Source organism: Sus scrofa, chromosome 4, assembly GCF_054392235.1.
Source record: "Sus scrofa isolate SSC_HxYL_T2T_F1_AM1 chromosome 4, Sscrofa_HxYL_maternal_Yorkshire_Landrace_v2.0, whole genome shotgun sequence".
Classification (NCBI taxonomy): Eukaryota; Metazoa; Chordata; class Mammalia; order Artiodactyla; family Suidae; genus Sus; species Sus scrofa.
This window is the reverse complement of record NC_139386.1, coordinates 74,993,237-75,015,607: the sequence shown is the minus strand read 5'-3', so window position 1 is coordinate 75,015,607 and position 22,371 is coordinate 74,993,237. Positions and strand designations below refer to the sequence as shown.

General features: G+C 40.5%; 1 long non-coding RNA gene across 2 annotated transcripts in view; it reads left to right on the top strand.

Annotated features, from left to right (window-relative positions):
• The first annotated feature begins 2,380 nt into the window (after positions 1-2,380).
• LOC146403865 (uncharacterized) overlaps positions 2,381-22,371 on the top strand; it is a 391,328-nt gene continuing 371,337 nt past the window's right edge. Inside the window, exon 1 of one of the 2 annotated variants that reach the window (XR_014843741.1) lies at positions 2,381-2,637. This is a non-coding gene — a long non-coding RNA (uncharacterized LOC146403865). The remainder of the gene's footprint in view (positions 2,638-22,371) is intronic. The other variant, XR_014843735.1, reaches the window with a different exon arrangement.

Genomic DNA, 22,371 nt, shown 5'->3' with positions numbered 1-22,371 from the left:
GGAAGAAACTAACTGCATGATGACCATGAACAAGTAGCCCCCAAATTGGCTGGACCTGAGGATTGATGATGTTAATCCCCATGACATCACCCTTTGACCTCAGCATCAACCAGTCAGAGTATTATGCACAAGCTGATCACATACTCTGTGACTCTTCTTCCTCACTTTGCTTTTCGAAACCCTTCCCTGAAATCCATTGAAGAATTTGGGTCTTTTGAGCATTAGCTGCCTATACACCTTGCTTGGTCTTGCAATAAATGCTGCACTTTCCTGCACCACAGTCTGGTGTCAGTAGATCAGCTTTCCTGCATGTAGGCAAGCAAACCCAAATTCATTGGGTAATAAAAGGACAAGGCCACTGTGCCCATTTTAGCTTTTCCCATGGTTCACAGTGACTTTGAACAAGTGGGGCCTGACCTTCAGCTGTACCAGAGCTTCCAATCTCAGAGGTTTCCCCAGCAGAACAACTCTATGGGGAGGCGTGTCTTAGTGATCAGGAGCTGGCAGAGTCCATTTTGTCATGTGAAGGGGCTCATGGTGACATCAGGGGCCTATTAAAAAGGTGGAGAGGAGTTCCCGTCGTGGCGGAGTGGTTAACGAATCCGACTAGGAACCATGAGGTTGCGGGTTCAGTCCCTGCCCTTGCTCAATGGGTTAATGATCCGGCGTTGCCATGAGCTGTGGTGTAGGTCGCAGACGCGGCTCAGATCCTGCGTTGCTGTGGCTCTGGCGTAGGCCGGGGGCTATAGCTCCGATTCGACTCCTAGCCTGGGAACCTCCATATGTTGCGGGAGTGGCCCAAAGAAATAGCAAAAAGACAAAAAAAAAAAAAAAAAAAAAAAGAGAATGGAGAATGATGGGTGACCAAGGTCCCAATCCTAGATCGTCAGACATGGCAGAACTCCTGTTATGCCTGTGAGTTTCCTGACAAATATGCCACTTTAATTACTTATATTAAAATTCCCGTGTCTGTCTGTGAGCTGTATTCAGTGATAGCCTCCTCTTTGGTCTTTGCTGCAAGAATGAAGTATAGTATTTCTTCCTTGGCAGACTCATGTGTAGCTTTGATCTCTCCACTCTTTGTAATGATAGAGCCATCCCATATATGAAGTAGTCTGGAAATTTCTGCTTAAGTATTTCCAAAAAGGAGATATGAAGTCGATAGCCACCAAAGAGCCAGAAGGATTGTGCAAGAAAGAAAACATTCTGGCAGGTGTGCTTGGCTAATCAACACCAAAAATCCAAGGAAAGTTGAAGTGTGTGTGACTAAGACATCACGGCAAAAATGACATATAAACTGTGAGAAGGAAGCATTGAACAAACAGGGCTTACAGTTTGTGAATTATGGGATTAGATAAATGAGAACTAAATCGTCAGGACAAGTTGGGAGATTTCTGCCTCGTGAAAGTTCTCAAAGATTCATTGATACTTCATTTCTCTGTGATGTATGGCTCCATAAATTTTGGGCAAAGGCAAGAGGAGAAGGACTCACACCTACAGCCCGGGAGTCCCTGCCCACCTTGAAAGGTGCTGATTCTGCCAGTTATAATGTGAAAGCTGTCATAGCACATGTTTTCAGATTAGGTAGATGATTCTTGCAACGTGGCCATGTATAGGCGGGGGAGGATGGGGTTCAGCCTGCCACAGTGCCATTTGCAGTGGGGGACCTCCTCAGATGACCTTAGTTACTATTCATTCTTCTCTAAAACTGGGGTCTGTCTGACAAACTATATGAGTTACTGTATCTTTTTATTTGTGTGAAGTAGAGATTGGAAATTTATGGAATAGGAAGTGATAAATCAAAGAGACGGGAATGAATAAGAAATGGCTCTCTTAAACTTTTGTATTCGTTGATGCACCAGCAAAAAATAAACAGCCAGGAAAAGTGAAGACAGTAAAATACTTTTGCATTCCTCCTAGAACGCATGATATAAATGCAATGCATTATATTCATTTATGCTCCTAGAAGGCACAATTTTTTTTTGAGTGTTCCAAAGAAAGGATGATTTGATACGTGGCAAAAAAAAAGTGCTAAAAGAAACTTTTAAAACATTTGCCACTGAAACATCATTTCAAACCTGTCAGAAATGTGGGCAGGAAATAGAAAAACTTTTGCCTTGACGATGTTTTGGGGAAAAATAGGCCAACTAAACAAATATCATCTGAAGGCAGTAAGGAGTAAAATGCTCAGAAACACAATTTTATTTCTTTTTACAAATTCTTCCTCCAGAGTTTTTTAGTCACTCACAAAACAGATGTCATTTTTGAAAATGCAGAATTGCAAAACACAAAAAAATCAGCATCCTTCAAGAATACTGTTGTGCTCTCTTCTCATTTGCTGGTCGAAAACATGTGTGTCTTGAATGCCAATTATCTTTTCAGTTCAGTATTTTCTTCAGAGAACAAAAACTTTCTGCTACAGCTGCAGAGTACAAACAAAATGGTATCACAGAAGAGCAGCTAGCACCTTGGAACCAGCTGTTTATGCTATTTTGTCATCTTCTCTTTAACCCTGTGAGTCCTGAGTGAGAAAGTGGAACATTCTGGAACGCAATGCGGTCTCTGTGTGTCCATGTCATTAAGGCTTTCTCAGCTTGCACCGGAGGGCGGTGTGAAGACAGACCAGCACTGCCCCTTGTAAGTTGTGTGACTTTGGGAAGTCTGTTTAACTTTTCTAAGCTATATTTTTCTCTTCTGAGAAAATGGATATAATAATGTTTGCCTCATAGAGTTATTATTAGAATTAAGTAAGACAATATGTTAAAATAGTCAACATAGCATGTGGCACCTATCAGGTGCTCAAGAGATGGTGACTGTTATGATATTACAATCTATTTGAGGTCAAAATCTTGTTTTTGAGCCCTGCTCTACAAACCTGTTATGGTGATAGGCATAAAAATATTTGATACTCAGGTGACTGTTCCTCTGAAGCATTGCATAATTGTCTAAGCATCTGCTGTGTGTCAGCGCTTTCACCTGTGCCATGGTGATTCCCTCATAAACCTCTATCATTGTGTCATTATCTCTCTTTTCCAGATAGGAATCTGGCAAGTGGAGAGGCTCAGGAAATTGCTCAAGTTCAAGGCAATTAGTGGTAGAACTGGATGCAAATCTTCACATTTTAAGTCGAGCATTCTTTCCAGAGAAACTTCCTAAAACAAAGCAAAATAAAACAAAAAAACCCAAAACAGCAGCAACACGAAGTCCAACCCTTAGGGGTGAGACTGCGTTGATGGATCTCATCAGGTGCTCAGTGGATAAGTCAGTCTACAAAAGCAGGGGAAGGCAGGCAACCTCTGTGGCTCTGAGTCGATGGGGAAGCCTCAGAGATGCTGGTGTTCCAGTGGGAAACTGACTCTGCTGCGGGGTGGGGGTGGGGGTTGGGGAAATGGATCCTGAGGCTTCCAATTGAAATGGTGATATCTTTTCAATTCACAGAAAGTGCGTTCGTTGTAATTCACGTTATTTCGAGCCAGGCTTGTCCACACCTTTGGTGTTTTGCCCCCACCGACTTCCAGAAAAGGAAATTTAAAGGAAGCTGCATAACGTGTGCTGCACCTTTACTGACTCATTGCCAAGAATCACTAACTTTCCTTCAAGAAGCAACCTTTATATAAAAAGCTTGATTCCATACTCAGCTTCGCGTAGACTAAGTAAAAGAGGATTTTTTTTTTAAGTGAAAAAGTAACGTAAAATAGGATGTTACAGTTTCTTTAGGGTGAATGGAATTCATTCAAAAAATTTATTTTTTCACAAGCTCCTTCAAAACAAAATCAAAGAGGATGAAAGGGTTAAAAAAAAAAAAAAAAAAAAAAAAACAACCCAACCTGCCTGTTTCCCCAAAGGAGGAAGGTTTCTGTGTTAGATGGTGACTCCAGGCTCAAGCATCACATGCCATTTCCCTCATTGTCTGTCTTCTCAGTGGGAATTTCTTTCTTTTTTTTTTTGTCTTTTTTTTGCCATTTCTTGGGCCGCTCCCGTGGCATATGGAGGTTGCCAGGCTAGGGGTCGAATCGGAGCTGTAGCCACTGGCTTATGCCACAGCTCACAGCAATGCCGGATCCTTAACCCACTGAGCAAGGCTAGGGACCGAACCCACAACCTCATGGTTCCTAGTTGGATTCGTGGAATGTGCCATGATGGGAACTCTGGGGAATTTCTTTTTTACAAATTCAGGGCAGTTTAACCTGAAAATAATAACTCCTGACTCCCCCCCCCCACACACACACACATACTTGTGCACTCAGGGGCTGGACGTAGATGCCCATATCCTCGGAGTTGCCTGGCATGTGACCATCAGCGCTGCATCTCTGACGGAAGCAGTGACCGTGAGGAAGGGGCTGGGCTGGCTCAAGGGGAAGGGCAGGGCCAGGCCAGCACTGAGCAGCCCGTGGCCTGCAGCGGGGACATCTCAGTCCTCTGCTTGAGGCTTCTGCTGCTGGGTGATGGGGCCCAGCTCTTCATCGTTCGTGTTCTCTGTGCCTTTTTCCCAGGAAAGCAAATGGCCTGGGAAAGCCTTTGCCATTTTCTTTCCAAAGTACTCCAACAGGAATGTTCAAGAAGGCTTACTTTTTGCTTCTGGGTGGCTTTGGAGGGAAGCAGATAGTTTGATTTCTCTAAAGTCTGTGTGTCTGTTTGCCTGATACTCCACACTTTTCTGGAGTAGTTATGGGAAGCAAAATTGGCTTGTATCCAACCCCACTCTGTCTCTACCCTTGGAAATATTTTTCTAGATGTTGTTGGTGTTGGTAAAAGCAGACCGTCTGTAACTTTAACCAGTGATCTGGTCACCCCAGTAGAATGGAGTTTTGGGGTGGGTATTGACAGCATCACCTGGGACCAATAGGTATTTTAGTCACAGATGAGATTGGAAAATGAAGAGGTTCTGCCTCTTCCTTTCTATTCTAATGACACAAAGTCATCACTCTTTATTCTGGAGCTCCTTTGGATAAACTATTGCCTGGGGAATTTTTGCTGTGATGAGTGATGAAAACTACTCTTTTGAAGATTATAGGAATATGAATAATAATTCCTATCTCTGTCGGGATGACCGACCATCCTACTTTGCCTGGGACTGATGGGTTTCCTGGGACATGAGATTTTCATTTTAAAGCCAGACCAGTGGGGAAGTTTGGTTATCTTCTCATAGGAGGACAGAAGGATGTAGAACTAGAAACACTGATATTAAGTGTTGGTTGTTTAACTGACCAGCTGTGTGGCCCTGGGTAACCTTTCCGAACTGCAGTATCCTCAGCTGCAAAATGCAAGTTCAGGCTCTGTGGTCCATGGGGTTCCTTCCTGCTTCAGTAGCCCATGATTTCCGAACTATTTACAGTGACTGAAATGGGAGAAAATTATAAAGATTTATATGCTGTCTTAAAAAGGTTGCATTTCCAGCTTGGATAGGGACTGCCCACTCTAGAAGTCTGGAATGCTTCCATCTCTGTGCCAACCAGGCAGTAGTATTGCATCTTCCTGCCATCGCCTCCTGGAGTCCAGACTAAGGACACCCAGCCTCCTACACCCCTGGTCTGGTCCCCTGCTCTGTTTATTGAAATTCTCCTCTGCACTCAGCCCTCCCTCCCACTGCCATGACCTTCATTCAGCCGGTCATCACTCCTACTTGGACTCACTTGGCTTCTGCTTCCACGGTTTTTTAGAACAGTATGATTATATTATTTACATATTCTATAGTTTAAATTTCTCATTCATTACATTAGCCTTTCTGCACAACTCTCAGTTAATACTGAGAAATTACTATGCTAGCTATAAATCAAAAATTGTAGTTACATACTAAATGTGGGCTGGTATTCTCATTGTGGTAGAAAAATTAACATGCTTCTTAATCTCAGTCTTATTTATACTTCCACCTTCAACAGTAATTTATGTCTAAAATACATCATTGGAATCACATTATTGGACTCACAAATACCACTATTAGAATCACAAATACTGTGCTGAATTCCTACTTGTTTTAAATTTTTTAGTCTTTTTTTTTTGTCTTTTTGCCTTTTCTAGGGCCGCTCCCATGGCATATGGAGGTTCCCAGGCTAGGGGTCCAATTGGAGCTGTAGCTGCCGGCCTACACCACAGCCACAGCAACGCGGGATCCGAGCCGAGTCTGTGACCTACACCACAGCTCACGGCAACGCCGGATCGTTAACCCACTGAGTGAGGCCAGGGATCGAACTCACAACCTCATGGTTCCTAGTTGGATTCGTTAACCACTGAGCCACAATGGGAACTCCTTAAATTTTTTTTTTTTTTTTTGGTCTTTTTGCTATTTCTTGGTCTTGGGCCGCTCCTGCAGCATATGGAGATTCCCAGGCTAGGGGTCCAATCGGAGCTGTAGCCACCGGCCTACACCAGAGCCACAGCAACTGGGGATCCGAGCCGCATCTGCAATCTACACCACAGCTCACGGCAACGCCGGATCGTTAACCCACTGAGCAAAGGCAGGGATCAAACCCGCAACCTCATGGTTCCTAGTCGGATTCGTTAACCACTGGGCCACGACGGGAACTCCAAATTTTTTAATTTGAACTTATACTTTGCTTATTTTGAAGTTATTGGTACAATTAAATAATGTGAAATGGGATAATTAAGTCTAACATTAGAATAGAGACTATCTGTAGCAACAGATGAAGGAAACATCATGCACTTAAAATAAGATTATGATTACTAATAATACCTAATAATAGGAGGCAACTGTAATGGAGTGCTTATTACTATGCCCAGAACTGGCAATTTTCATGAATTATGTCACTGTTTCGTAATGATCATGGCACACAGGGAAACACTTGGGGTGTGAGTTCTTGTTGTCTGATCCAAGAAAATATACACATTGATGTGTAGAAAGCAACTTTTTCCTGAACTCAATTCAAGGGAGAATTTTATTTTGTATAGACTTTTCTGAAGCACTCTGCATAATCTGTAGAAAACTTTATTCCATTATAATTTCGCAAAAGCCACAGACACTTTTCAAGAAAGTACTTCTTGTTTTAACCTACAAAGACTTAGGAGGTAACATAAAATTGTAGCTGAGCAGAACACCTGAATTCATCACAAGGGCTGACTAATTTTCCCTTGAGATCATGTCCATTAATGGAGGGATAGAGTTTAGAGAATATCGAGTAGAGAATTGGATGCTGATTTGGCTATTCTCTTTGGTACCAGATGACTTGAGTAAGCCATTGGGAGGTCCTGGCTTATAGTTACATCATGATCCATTTCTTTAAATGTAGAGCAGATATTCTGTGCTTCTGTGGTTAACAAAGGACCATATGTTTTAGGCACTAAGTGGGTAGGCAGCAAAGTGGATATTCTCATCTAGTTGCTTAAGAACCCAGTTCTTAACTCCTAAGCAGAGGACCCAGCCCCTGGAACCTACCCTGGTGACTGCAGACACACCTGAATTAAAGGTAGTGGTTTCCCCAAGAAGAGCTTTACATCTTCTCAAGCATTTGCACAGCCACTTGGCTGGAATCCTAGAGTCCTGCACCATATAGCACAAAGGATATCATTTTAGCATGAAACAATTTTAAAGACATTTCTTACCAACAGACCGTCTTGTCCAAGAAGGAACTATATCCTGGTAAGAGAGACAAAATTAATTGTAAAAGGCGTTTCCTTATAGTTGAAAGAATTAATGCATTATGTGGAGTCACTTAAAATTGATGGAGTTAATAGAAATGTAATTAATGTTAGGAAATGCCTTTCACTTCAGTGAGTTTGCTTTTATGTTTGATGCTTGCTACTGATTTGCATTTCCTGAAAGTAGCTAGGAAGTGAATTGATTTTATATGATAATTAAAATATATCATTGTAACTTTTTAAAAAGAAGTTTTAGGGGAGGAAAACTTTTCTCTTCTTCCCGTCTAGGTTCTTTGGCTGGTCTAATGATCAGATTAACATAAGATAGATTAACAGAAGGAAAACAAATTTAATTATGTATATACAGGGGTCCCATGCTATATAAGACCCATAGGTAGTCAGATGGTTGAGGCCGACATGACATTCTGAGCTAAGGAGGTGGGAGTGGAGATCTGGAGCTCCAAAAGGGAAGAGGACAATTTCCTGGAAGATGGGAAGAGCCAGTGTTTCGTAAGCAAAGGTTCGCTGTGCCCCACAGAGACAACAGGACACAGAGAGGACTTTGATCTCCTGGCCCCATCAAGCTTGTCCCCAGACCATCACTTTGCATTAAATTTTTTTTTTCTCTTTTAGGGCTATACCCGAAGCATGTGGAAGTTCCCAGGCTAGGGGCTGAATCAGCTGCCGTCTTATACCACAGCCACAGCAACACAGGATCTGAGCCTTGTCCTTGACCTACACCACAGCCCAAGGTAATGCTGGATCCTCAACCAACTAATCAAGGTCAGGAATTGAACCCACATCCTCATGATGCTAGTCGGGTTCATTATCATTACCATTGAGCCACAGTGGTAACACTTCTTTTTTTTTTTTTTTTTTTTTTTTTTTAGGCTAGGGGTCTAAACAGAGCTGGAGCTGCCGGCCTACACCATAGTCACAGCAATACCAGATCCTTAACCCACTGAGCAAGGCCAGGGATCGAACCCGCAACCTCATGGTTCCTAGTTGGATTCGTTTCCACTGCACCACAATGGGAACTCCCACAGCAGTAACTTCACAGTTCATATTTTTTGTAGTTCTTTCTGGTGATAGTTCTCTTCCTGGACCAAACCCTCTATCTAAATTCTTTTAGGCAGTTAAGGCAAAAGCTCTTCCTGAGTTTTGGGGGGCCTTGATTATCTTCAGCTCAAAATAATCCACGTGTCAAATTGAAACGTTCTAGAGTGACCTGCCCTGACGCCCATCAAAATATACTCTCCTGTGGTGTGTATGTGGAGGGGGAAGGCAAGTCATGCGTTCAGCATATCTCTTAGCTCTACTAAGGCATCCTGATGTAAGTTAATGACAGGGAGGGAATTGGGATGTAACCATGGTTGACATAATTTACATTAACATTTAAGATTCTTCTTGATTCTGATTTTAGCTTTAATATCAAGATACAGTAGCCTCTAATATCATGACTTTCCCAGGTTATATATCCATTGTCGTTACTGTTCACAGTAATAATAACTAGAAACTCTCTGAGCAGTACTCATGACTTATTAGGCACTGGGTTAAGGGCTTTATACATATAGACTCATTTGATCTTATGTACCCTAAACCTAGAAGATACATGTTTTATTGTTATCCTCATTTTAAAGATGGGAAGCTTAAGAATGGCGACATTAACACAGCTAGTGACTGGAGCATCCTGGATTCAAACCAGAGCAGTCAGACTCTCAAGTCTCTGTCTACAACCACTGAGTAATATTGCTGCTCTCATAGATTGGTGCATTTCATAAATTGTCTTAAATTGCTTTGATCTGATATTTCATGGAGATAAAATACTCTATCAAACTTATCACAGTGAGAAAATTATGTCTGAAACCCTCTTACATCTCATAAAATTATTCCTTTTGGAAAAAAATTGTGGTCCTAACGTTTGTTTAGAATTAATCTATCATGTTATTTGAAAAGAATCTCTGGTATTCTAATAGGCCTATTGTTTTTTTTTGTTTGTTTGTTTTTTGTTTGTTTGTTTGTCTTTTTGCTATTTCTTGGGCCGCTCCCACGGCATATGGAGGTTCCCAGGCTGGGGGTCTAATCGGAGCTGTAAACACCTGCCTACGCCAGAGCCACAGCGCGGGATCTGAGCCGCATCTGCAACCTACACTGCAGCTCACGGCAACGCCAGACTGTTAACCCACGGAGCAAGGTCAGGGATTGAACCCGCAACCTCATGGTTCCTAATCGGATTCGTTAACCACTGTGCCACGACAGGAACTCCAGGCCTATTGTTTTGAACAGAGAAAGCATTTTGCTTTTGGAAGATGAGGCGAACTCTATTTCATACCCTTCCTAAGCGGATTATGCCTCTGGAGCTAATTACAATTCATAATTTTTTAAAATTAAATTTACTTAAGATAAATTATTAGGAGATTCCTGGATAAGAGACCTTCTCCTGGGGTCATCTTGTTTTTGTAGTAATGACTGATCAGATATATTAGAGTGTATGGAGTTCCAGGCTCCCAGCTGGGCCAGTTCCTGGAACCTACAAAATATGGAGACCATGATGGCTGATGGAGTGACTTGTCCAGTCATCGATAGAGACAGGCACTTCCTCATTCCTTTCAATGAAGTCACGCAATGTCTCAGAACCTGCACTTAATTGCTCCTTACAGCTGAGCCCAAAACCTCCCACTGGGGTCTGTTGTAATTATTGCACTCTAGAATTTTTTTTTTTTTTTTACTGAAAGAAATTGTTGGTTAGAGGATATTTTGGTGATATCAAAATGTGATAAGTTTAGTAGGTTTTAGCCAATTGTATTTATTAAACTAGGACCTACATTGGCAAATTCTCTTTTCCCCTATTCCAGGCCGTGGTATAATATAGTTGATTTAAGCCTATCTATGATCAAGTTTAGATACGAAGAAGAAACTTCTCCCAAAAGACAGGATGAGTTAAGTACTATCAAATCAAGTAGAGTAGATTAATTAAAGAGTTGGAAAATCCTCACTTGACTTAACCTTCATATTTTTTTAATAAATAATAAGATAATTTAAAATGAAAATAATTAGAGATGTATTAGGCCATCAATACTTTCATTACCAAAAGCACTTTCTTTCCTGTTCACCCTCCATTCTTAGATGATTAAACATGCTTGCAATTTGATGGAGGGAGGAGGTAAAGGCGTTTTGATAGTCCAAGGAGGTCAGAGTGATATTTTTGAAACAGAAAGAAAGGTTGTCCTGTGTTAGGAACCAGTCTGTTTATGTTATGACACCCTAAAGAAGTGGAATGTTTCCTTCCATTATTCACTTGGAAAGAGAATCCTGTATGTATTATTCTAACAATACATCTTAACTCCCTACTGTGTATAAGAGGCACTTCATATAAGATTGTCTGTTTTGAAAGTGCCATGAGTAGGAGCAGTTAATAGATAATAATAAGATAACTAAAAATGTAAATTATTAGATAGTCCTTCTGACATCAATAAATGATTTACATAATGTACTTTCTTTCCTGTCTGTGTTAGTTGCAAAGAGAATAAAACATACTTGGCTACTTAAGCTTCTTCTTCTTTTTTTTTTTTTTCATCATTTTAAGCATATTTACTTAATAGAAGAACCCAAGACATAAAAACTCTGTGACTCAGTTTTAAAATTTTGTCACAGAAGACAACAAAGTAGCATGCCTGAAAAGTTCATGGATGTCATTATTTTACAGTCTCTACTGTGGAAGTACATAGATAATATACAAATCTGCCTTTTTCCCCTAATTTAGTTTTTCATGTCAAGGTGATCTTTTGACATGTCTCTAAAGGTCTCTCAGACCTTTAAAAATAGGTAGCATTTCTAAATGCCTCACTGAAAGATTATGGTATATAAAGTAACTTACTGTTCTTGCATTTATTCAATTGAATGTATCATGTATTTATATCAGCATTGTCTTAGACACAGAACATAAAATGATAAAAAGGGACATTTGGCTTTCAAGGGGTTCATGATTCATCCGTAGGCATAATCTAGCTGAGAGTCAGAACTGAACATGAACAACCATGATCCATAGTGATGACGTGCTGTAATAGTAGAAGGGGCAAGTCACAGAATCTCAGAGGAAAAGAGTATCTGCAGCTGAAGTTACTGATATGATGTAGAAAAACATCTTCACTTTTCCAATTAAGTAGCCTGAACATTTCGGATAAATTACTCATGCCATAGCACAAGACAGTTTAGTTTTTATTAATTCTGGACTTTGGAATTTATAATCATAAAGCTTTACTTAGAATAAGAAAAAAGCAATGAAATAATCAGCAATTGGCTTCTCTATTTTGGTCTCTGACTTCAAGGACTTTGTGGGGAGGGTGTGTGAATATGTAATGCAATGTCCATGTATTATGCTTTTCAATTTTTGAAATCAAAGTACTCAATCAGCATTAATTAGGAGATATTGTGCTGTAATTTCCAAGTGCATGTACAATGGGTAGTCTTCTAAATTGTGTGCAATTTTCCTTTTCTTTCGAATTTCCACATGGAGCTTTCCCTATTATATATTAAATTGAGAGGCAGTTAGTTTCACATTCTGGGCATCCAAACATTAGGTTTTTAAATTTTTTTTTTTCTATGTGTCATGCGCAAAGTATGCCTACTTCTGGGACACTTGATCCTTGTCCTTTTCCTCCTGGCACACCCTTTATAGGCCTCTGGTAACAAACCTGGAACTGTTCCTTGGGGTTGTATAAATCATGTCTAAGGGATTCTAAACCACATTTAATTACACATGACAGAAAAGCTTCACGTGCTAATGGTCTTCTGGTTGACCCACCATGAATTCCTGCTGAAATTTTCATAAGCCTTGGAGACAGTTCTCCAGAGTATCCCCCGGAGCGTTTCCTGGACACTGATGATGCAAGGCTTCACCATCCCGCTGATGGTTGTCCCAGAGCCCCCAGGATGAGTGCTCCCACTCCCTGAGAGCTGCCCGAGCATCACGATGCTGCTATAAATGGCTGAAACGTGATGCAGCTTCCCAGGCAACTTCCTCCAGCTCAGCCTAATGGAGACGAAGAGCCATTAAGAGCTCTTTGCTGCATGTGCAATTTCGATTGATCGGATTGACTCATTTCATTTTAGCCAATGATCCTATTACAGAAGCTGCCTCCTTCCCCTCTTTTCCCGGCACAGGGAAACCTGCAAATGCTCTGTGCTGTAACCCGCGGTGCAGAGAAGGGCATGGGCTTGAGGTGTGTTTTCCAGCCCCTGCTAAAAACATCATTTGCAGACCATGATTGTTACAAGTGAGTTCGTATCATTCATATTCTGACTTAGCACTGGTTTAGAGTCGAGTCCTCAACCTGATTCATTTAAAAAATAAACATTTGATTGGGAAACTGCATTAACCACAACAAAGGTGTAGCCAGAGTTCAGTGTGTGCTGCACTGTGGCTTGGAAGGAAGACTCGCCTGAATTGGAAACTTATGAGGGAAGCAGCTGGAGAAAGGAAATGTTTGCTTATAATGACAAACTGTGTGTTAAACTATTAGTCATCTTTGTCAGATGTAGAAATGGACCTTCTAGAAAGAGTTTATGGGCAGATAAGAGTAGACGTACATGTAGCTTTTGCTATCCTTACTGAAGTCCTTCTTTCACTAAAAATATACTGCCTCATATTAAGGACTTTCATATGCAAATACCTTCATATTTCCCAACCACTTTCACATAGATGAGTAATAAATGCAGCTGCTATTTTTTGAATATCTGTTATGTACTATGTCTTTAATATATATTATGACATTTAATCCCTTGAAGAACCCTATAAACCTTAAATTACCACCAGCTCCAATTTCCAGATGAGGAGCTAAAGACACAAGGAGGTCCAATGATTTGCCCAAGTTCTTGACATGGAAGTGGCACAGACTGGTTTGAAACTGAGGTCTGACTGAGTCCCAGGGGGATTCTGTTTTGTTTTGTTTCTAAATGACCCCACACTTTGTTATCTGGCCTAATTCTCTCAACAGCCTTGCTCAGCCAGTAAGGCGTTGCTGTTAACTCCAGAGGCTCTGCAGAGATAGACAACCTGTTCTGGGTATCACATGTGTATGATGGCACAGTCAGATTTGCACCCAAGTGGAAATACTGTATCACCTCTCACGTAATGTTACATCAGTATTTATCATTCTGGAATATTTACACATTTTTTTCACTATTCAACAACTTTGGAAGTGAAGTTTCTGAAAGTGAAATTCATTTATCAGTGACTCAAATTCTAGTTGTAATTGTTTTTTTCTCCATGGCTCCTCCTGTTGTTCTTTGTAACATAAGGGGCTGTGATGTGTACTGTGCTTCAGCAGTGAGGTAGACACACAACATTGTATGAGGCCAAGGTAAGAAGAAAGGCTGGGGATGCATAACCCCTAAAGACATAGTTCTTACCTATTTTAAGGCAGTAGGAACTTCTGGAATCTTTTTCATGGCCAGATAACTCCTGACGTAAAGTTGCGATGGGTTCTACAAGGTGATAAAGTATTTATTTATTAAAACTATTTGCCAAAATGGAATTTCCGTCGTGGCTCAGTGGAAACAAATCTGATTAGCATCCATGAGGACAAGGGTTTGATCCCTGGCCTCGCTCAGTGGGTTAAGGTTCTGGCGTTGCTGTGAACAGTGCTGTAGGTTACAGATGCGACGTGGATCTGGCGTTGCTGTGGCTGTGGTGTAGGCTGGCGGTTACAGCTCCAATTCGACCCCTAGCCTGGGAACCTCCACATGCAGGAGCGGCCCTAAAAAGACAAAACAAACAAACAAAAAAGCCCCCAAACTATTTGCCAAAATCACACATTGAGTTTGGTAATCATTGTGTGTGTGTGTGTGTGTGTGTGTGTGTGTGTGTGTGTGTGTGTGTGAATTTCATTAGACTGCTTTTGGAAGTCTAATAAATTGCTTTTCATTGGAAAAGCTGTTATTTCAGTTACGAAGCTAGATAAACATGTTATGTTTTACACAAATGTGTCTTAGTTTAGAGGTGAACTAAAGCTACAATGGATGCTTTTTGTTAAAAACAATACGTAGCATTTGATTTTTAATCAGAATTGAAAACATGCAGCTTAGAATGTTTTCAAGCAGGAAATAATGTAGCTGAATCAAGGCCTAAGAATATCCTCACTGTGAAATAGTCAATGTGCCTGGATCCTAGCTTCTCAAAGCTTAATCCTTCAAGATACTACCTACACGTGTCATGGTGGGCATGAAAAATGAAAAGCATAAGGAGAATATAAACATTGCCCTGTATATTGACAAGTTCAGTTGTTTCCCGGCAGCTGTGTATCTTCTAGGATTGCGAGAGGAATGTTAGTGATTTGGGTTAGAAAAACAAGCCAACAGAAACTAAACATTTTTCTTAAAAACAGTAGTTGATTCATCTGGATTATGCTAAGTTTCTTGGAGCTCTTTAAAAAAAGTGCTTTTTGGAGTTCCTTGGTGGCTCAGTGGGTTAAGGATCCAGCATTGTCACTACTGTGGGGTGGGTTTTGATCCCTGGCCTGGGAACTCCTGCACATGGACACAGCTAAAAAAGTGCTTTTTATGTTTATTGACTATTAATAATACATGCTTTGCTTATTTCCTCATGTCCATATAATACTTTAAATAACCACTGAAGAATATGTATTTTGGGGATAGTATATCTGGGCTTCTGAGAGCTGCCCCAAATGATCATGTCTCTTTTCTTTGAAAGTGGCATTAAGATAAAGATATTTCCTCATCTGGTCTATTGAGAGGAAGCACAGTCTCAGAATCAAGGAGTATGTGTCAATGACATGGGATATGTAGGTGTATGCATGTCTCTGGCGCCTTAAAAGTCCAAAAATTAGGTGTGCTACTCAAAAGAAGCCTATTTTTCATCCGCATTGTCCCGTCAACTATGCTCTGAGAGCTAGTCCCTTTCCTGCTCCTGCATGAAATCATAAGTAGGCCTATTAGGTTTTCTGGATTCATTAAAATAACGTCTCTCAGTACTTTTTATTATAAAGGAAGTCTTATTTTAGTAGCAAAATTACCTAATCTATGGTAATTATGACAACTCAGAACTTTCTCGGAGGTTAAAGCCATTTCCTCCTCACTTGGAGGTGCTGTGAAGGGGGAGCTGCACGAGGAAGTGGGAGTCGGGCTGCGTCTTCTCTCTTTCTCTGTCTGGCACTTCTTTATGCTAACTGTCCCTCTTGGGTATGAACTCTGGTTCCTCTAGTGTTGGTGAGATGGATTATGTGTTTCAGCACAATACCAAAATTTCTGCAATCTCCTTTTAAGATGCCTCTACTGCTGTGATCTCACTCATCTCCCCACATCTCTCTTCTCCATCTTCTGTCTTGAAACTCTTGCTTACTTCTGCATTTCTCCTCCCCTGCTCTCCTCTTACATCATGCCCTTTCTTGTTAAGTCATTCAAAGTCCTCTGTTTTTTTTCCTTCTCCCCACCTATTACATTAAGCACAGAAGCACAGACAGAATCTTTTCCAGGAGGTGGGTCAGGAGAAAGGTTTGGAAGCTTAGACTTTAATACATTTGTTCCTATCAGGCAAGATGCTATAATTCCATGTAGATATATAATTCAACCTATGGGCTTTGTCAGAAATACATGTTCAATGGGATGTGTACAAGGGGGCATGAACAAATTGAGCTTCCTCTGCTGCCCTGGCACCAATTTGTAGGAAGAGGCATTTAGAGTCTGTCTAATGATCTTGTTCTCAGAATCCTGTTGGAAACAAGTGTGCAGTTAGACTTACTGATTTACTACTAGAGACATTAATTCCGATTCTTGGTTGATCTAGAAAGATGTCTTTGTTGACATGGGAGGATAGTTAACTCACCTGCTGGCCATTATCATGTCGTCAAGTAAAATTCTTGGAGTTGAAGTATATAGAGATAGTTAAGAGCATGAACTTGATGTCTCACAGCATGGCACTCCAGTCCTGATTCCCCATTTACTTGATGAGAGACCATTGATTTAATTTTGTTGAGGCTCAGCTTCTTCGTTTATAACAAAGAGTTATAGTGATACCACCAATTTTATTTTATTAAGTAACCAGTATTGCAGATTATATCAAGTAGTTCTGAGTGCTAGATACCAGGATTCAGCTCTGAGCATGCATTCTGGTGGCTTTTGTTTATTTTTTTATGTAAGATTTTCTTGTCACTGTGTACCAGCACTATGGCAAAGCTGGGTGTGTAGCAGGGGAAAACAAATCTGACTCCACACGGGATCTGTTTCTTTGACTTTAACCTTTGTATTCTGTTGCTTTTGATACATGTTAATCACTAAATGGCAGTTGTCTGTAGCTTAAGGTATACATAATTGTCCACCCCTGGAACTCTGCCTCCCATGCCTGAACTTAGGCTGGCAAGAAACACTCTGACCAGGAGGACCTGTAAATGGGTCCCAGAAAGAAGACATTAACACATCCTCTCCAGATTGTGGCTGGAACCAGGAAATATTTGCAACAGATTTATCACCTTCTTTACTTTATGTTCTTACCTCCCTCTCTTTGCCCTATTAAAAAAAAAAAACCCTAGCATCTAAACCCACACAGGGTGGTTCTTTGGGACACTAATCCGCCATCTTCTCAGTCTGCTGGCATTCTGAATAAAGTCACTGTTCCTTGCCCCAGCAGCTCAGTGATGGCCCATCTTTCCTGCCTTAGTATTTTAGCTCACTTCGTACCCTTCCTCTGAAATTCCCTTTTCATTTTCTCTCTCTTCAAGATCCAGTTCAAAAATATTTTGAGGATATATTCCCTCTATCTCTGATTTGTTATAAGCATGAGGCAATGACTGTGTCTTGTGATCTTTGTGTCCCTAAAGTCATTCTCACTCATCAGAGATGCCATAAGTGTTTGCAGAGTAAATGATCTGGAGCACAGATGTGAGAGCTCTAAGACCTGGGGGGAGACCTAGGCCAGAGGCTTTCAGAGTTCTCTAGACATGGCATGATAAAGGCTTTGACCAGAGAGGTTGCAGTGAGAAGGAAGAAGTAATTTGTGCTACTTTATTTTTTAGCCTCACCTATGGCATGCAGAAGTTCCTGGGCCAGGGATCCAATCTGCCTCAGAGCAGTGATCTGAGCCATAGCAGTGACAATGCTGGGTCCTTAACCCAGTGCACCACCAGGGAGCTCCTGTGTTACTTTTAACTCATGAAAATTTAATATATTTGGTCACCAGACCAAACCTGAATTTTGTGTCTGATTTGATTCCTGAACATATGAAGGAATAACCTGTTTGTCCACAAAGGCAAGTCGGCCTTTGTAGTCACCCGTTCCCTGGTTATTCAGACTTGATGCTATTGCTTAGGGAGCAGACACAAATCAGATATGGGGTTGGCTTTCCAGGCAAGCTAGAGGGAATTTAAGTGAATTATTTTGGATTAGTTGGGCTACATATATTTGAACAAGCATATCTTTGGAGTCAATCCCAAAGAGAATATAATATTTTAATCTCAGTTTTAAAGTAAAAATACGGCATTACCACAAACTCTCAGTCTTTAAAAAAAAAGTATGTTCTGACCTGGAAGAGTTGACAAATGTAATTCCTGCCCTTGGCACAACATGATGCTTTAAAAGCTGTAACACTTCAACTAAGAGTCCAGATTTTTTTTACTCTGTTGCTAAATCATATCATCCTTTTCGATATTCATTTAAAATTCCTGATTGTTCCAGTGCAGTGAACACATGAAAATAATACTGATTAGGTAAGAGAATCCTGAAGCTTCTAAATAATGAGATGGTGACACGGATATGGGAGATTTGAGGTTCATCTTTCTTTCCTATAAATTGTAATATGAGGAGATGGAGTACAGAGGAAGAAAAACATTGTTTGTTATGGATCTATAAAAATGCACCAAGTGAAATGGGTACATATCAAATGCATTTCAGTGAAGTCTCCGTAATGAGGAAAGGTTTTTTTTCTTTTCTTTTTTTCCTGTACCCTGCAGTTTCAGTCTTAAAACAAGAGGCAAAATACCATAAAAACAAGTTGAAAAGGGGGTTTATTTTCAAAAGAAAGTTGAGTGTACATTCTGAGATCAAAACAAAATCAACCCAGATTTGTATTTATTCCATTGCACAATAAAAGCCAATATTCAAGTTGACACTATTCAGGCACTGTAAGATTTTCAAACACAAAAGATTTCATTATATTTATAGTATAATGTCCTTAAAGAGGTGTAAAAAGTAAATTCAAATTCAAATCAGGAAGATCTCAATAAAGCTGGAAATTACCAATTCTTCCTGTTTAGTTTAAGAAAACTTCCAGCTATTGTGACATTTTATGCCATGAACATTGTTGCTAATAGGAGCTTTTTTATTTCTAAGTACCACTAAGTGCTGAATCATATATATGACTGTGAACAAAATATATATGACTATATATGAGACAGGTATAAATTTTATATATAACATTTTTACAACAGATTTGAAAGCCCTGAATTTTGGCAGACTTGAGAGGCTCCTTATAGAACACCCCTGAGAAGAGCTATAGAATGGTGCTTGCAAAAATTATTTGACCTTTCTAAATGGGCAAACCAATGGCACTAGTTAAAAGAGCATTAATTAATTGATTTGGAAAAGTTGTGTTGCCTTCTCTGTGCCAGGCACTACTCAAGGTGGTGGAGACATAGAGAAAACAAAACAAGGAACTTGTGGTCTAGCAGTTCTGCGTTTGGTTGCTTGGTGAGTCTGACATAAAGACTGCTACATCAGAGGGAGTCTGATAAGGATAATGTTCCATCTCCCAAGCCCATACGTTATTTCACATTTGCAGCTGAAAGTTTGTCTTGCAGAGCATGTGAGGAAACACTGAGCAATGCTCATACAGAGTGTGAAGAAGAGAGATGTGGATAAATTATCACATCTAGAGGTTTGCAGACAAAAAAGCTCTTCCTAATGTGCCTTTAGAGAAGTAGCAGTAACAATTGCAAATAGATGCCAACAGGCAAAAAACCACCTCTTACCAGGATCTTCAACTAATGATACATGGCACTTGTGGATACACAGGGCTTTTCTGTTTGGGAAGGGCATTCAGATGCGGTCCTCATTCTGCGAAGAGGTCAGGAAAGACGCTCTCTCTACAGTTCTGGAGACTGAGGTTTCAGTGGGTTTGCAAAATTCACACAGTAAGTAAGTTGCATAATAAGACTAGGACTTAAATCTTAGGGCAGCCAATCCCTCTTGATCTCCTGGCACTTTGGTATTACTCCTTTTGTAGGCTTTGCTGGTTTAGCATGGGACTGCAGCCCCTGAAGATTCTACTTTCTAAAATTGTTGTGGTTAAAGTGGCACATATGGATTTGACAGATATCCTCACGTCCTGATGCTGAGAATTCTAGAAGCAGAGTCCTGAGCAGTCATATGAAGAATATGCTGAGTTACTGGAAGTTCTAGCATTTGAATTTGTGCTAATGCACAGGTTGTGACCTGTTTTATTCATTAACAAAATAGGTGTCAGATTTCATAAGAGGACGATGAATTGTGCAAACTATTATCCTGGCCAAATTCCAAAACAAGCATTCCTATAATAGCAATCTTCAAATGGACAAAGTCAGTTTCTTAGAAAATGACATCAATACCTGGAGAGTACTTTTTTTGGACTTCAAAACATTTGGATGGGCCCTATGTTGAAGAGTGTATATAGGGCATGCAACATAGAACTTCACCTGAAAGTTTGCAGAAAGAATTAATGCTCAGCTATTGATGGTGATCACTACCAATGGTGGTCAGTATTGATGGTGGTCGACAGCATCAGATTCAGAGAACATTTGACACACGGATGCGCACGCGTGCGCGCGCGCGCACACACACACACACACACACACACACACAGAGCCTTTGAATTTTTAAGAACACTCCAAAGAAAAAACTTAGACTGAACCTTCTCAACAATGACTCTTCTCATTCTCATATGATGATCTGGAATTTGTGTGTGTGTGTGTGTGTGTGTGTGTGTGTGTGTGTGTTTGTGTGAATTTAGGTCATGTTTAAGGAATACATATGCAGTACATGTGCAGGTTGGTTATTTGTGAAGTTCTATCCTGTCACATGATTTACCAGGATAAATACTTTTCAAAGTCCTCAGGAAATAGGATTGAACTACCCTTGATTGTTCTCCCTTTAAAGTGAGGCAGTCCGTTTAAATCAAATGCCAATAGCCGGTCTTTGCTAGTCTGAAGCTGGAAAGAGAATGCACATGGCACTATGGCTTTTGGAGAAGTGTCATTCTTGCTTTTACAAGCACTTAACTGTTTTCAAAATGCTTTCATAATTAACTTGTTTGCTTTTTGTAAAAATCCTGTGTGTGTTGGAGGGGGTACTATAATTCTCATTTATAAGAGGAAACTTAAATTCAGAAAAGGTAAATATCAGTTCCAAGGTTAAAACTGGTTGAAATTCAGGGCTTCGTGTTGCAAATTCAGCTAGCTCTTAACCCTCTAGGCATATTTTCTTTAGCTACAGAAATCCCCTCTTCCCTCCAAATTAGGTGTTATTGCTTAGAACTGGTGTAGTGGTTTAAATTGTCACTGGGAAGATCCAAAGACTGCAAAGCAAAAGTGTGAGAATGTGACATTTCTGACCTCAACATTAAGTATGCATCAAGCTGGCGTAAGGGGTCAGTGAGGGAGCCAAAAGTATTCATATGGGATGCACCACTCCCTGTAATTGCTGACTTCGGGTCCTGGTAGAGACATCCTCACTTAGAAATTATTTTCATGGGAATTTGGCTCTCAGTTTGACTCCTCCTCCTGGAAGACAGAAGTCTATGTGGTTTCCAGGAAGCTGACCTAGGATATTGTGTTTTCCATGATTCTTAGCTAATTCTGATGAAAGAAGCTCAGTGGTACTAAGGTCGCAGGTGCAATCTAGTAGTAAAAATACACACCAGGGATGTTTGCTGATAATCCCTAGGCAGTGGCATTGGGGCCGCTGCCATTGGAGTAAACATAGCTGATGCACAATTAGGTAAGTGGTTCTAGTTGTCATTCAAAATGCTTTTCCCTTTGAGTGTAAATCAGGGTAAAGATATTTCAAGTGGGGTGGCACAAGCCAAAGTTTATAAAATGGACTGAATTGTATTAGCCTTAATTTTTTTCCCTTGCTATGTTTGTCGACACAGAATGAAAGAAGATATTAAGAAAAAGCAAAAGCCAATGTTTTGGAAAGATTCGTTACAGTTTAGAAGATTCTTCTAAATACATATAGCAGAAACAAATATTTTAAAACAGAGATGAAGGCCAAGAAAAAGAGAAAAAAATGGTTCTGTGCTACCTGTCATGAAAACACATGGTTAGTCTTTTAGACTAAACTTAAGGAGAGACAATTTATATATTTTTCAACTTGCCAAAGCTAAACTCCTTAAACAAACCCAGTCCTCCTGCTCAAAATGTATGAAATTTCTATTCCATTTTTAAAGATATCTGCACACAGCTGACGTATCTGTTTGAACTATAAAATTGTTTCCTATAATTTCTTTTTTGGTCTTTTTGTCTTTCTAGGGCTGCACTGGCTGCATATGGAGGTTCCCAGGCTAGGGGTCCTATTGGAGCTGTAGCCGCCGGCCTACACCACAGCCACATCAACACAGGATCTGAGCCACGTCTGTGACCTACACCACAGCTCATGGCAACGCTGGATCCTTTACCCACTGAACGAGGCCAGGGGTCAAACCCACATCCTCATGGATGCTAGTTGGGTTCGTTAACCGCTGAGCCATGACGGGAACTTTGGCAGACATCATTTTCGATAGTATGATAATAAGAG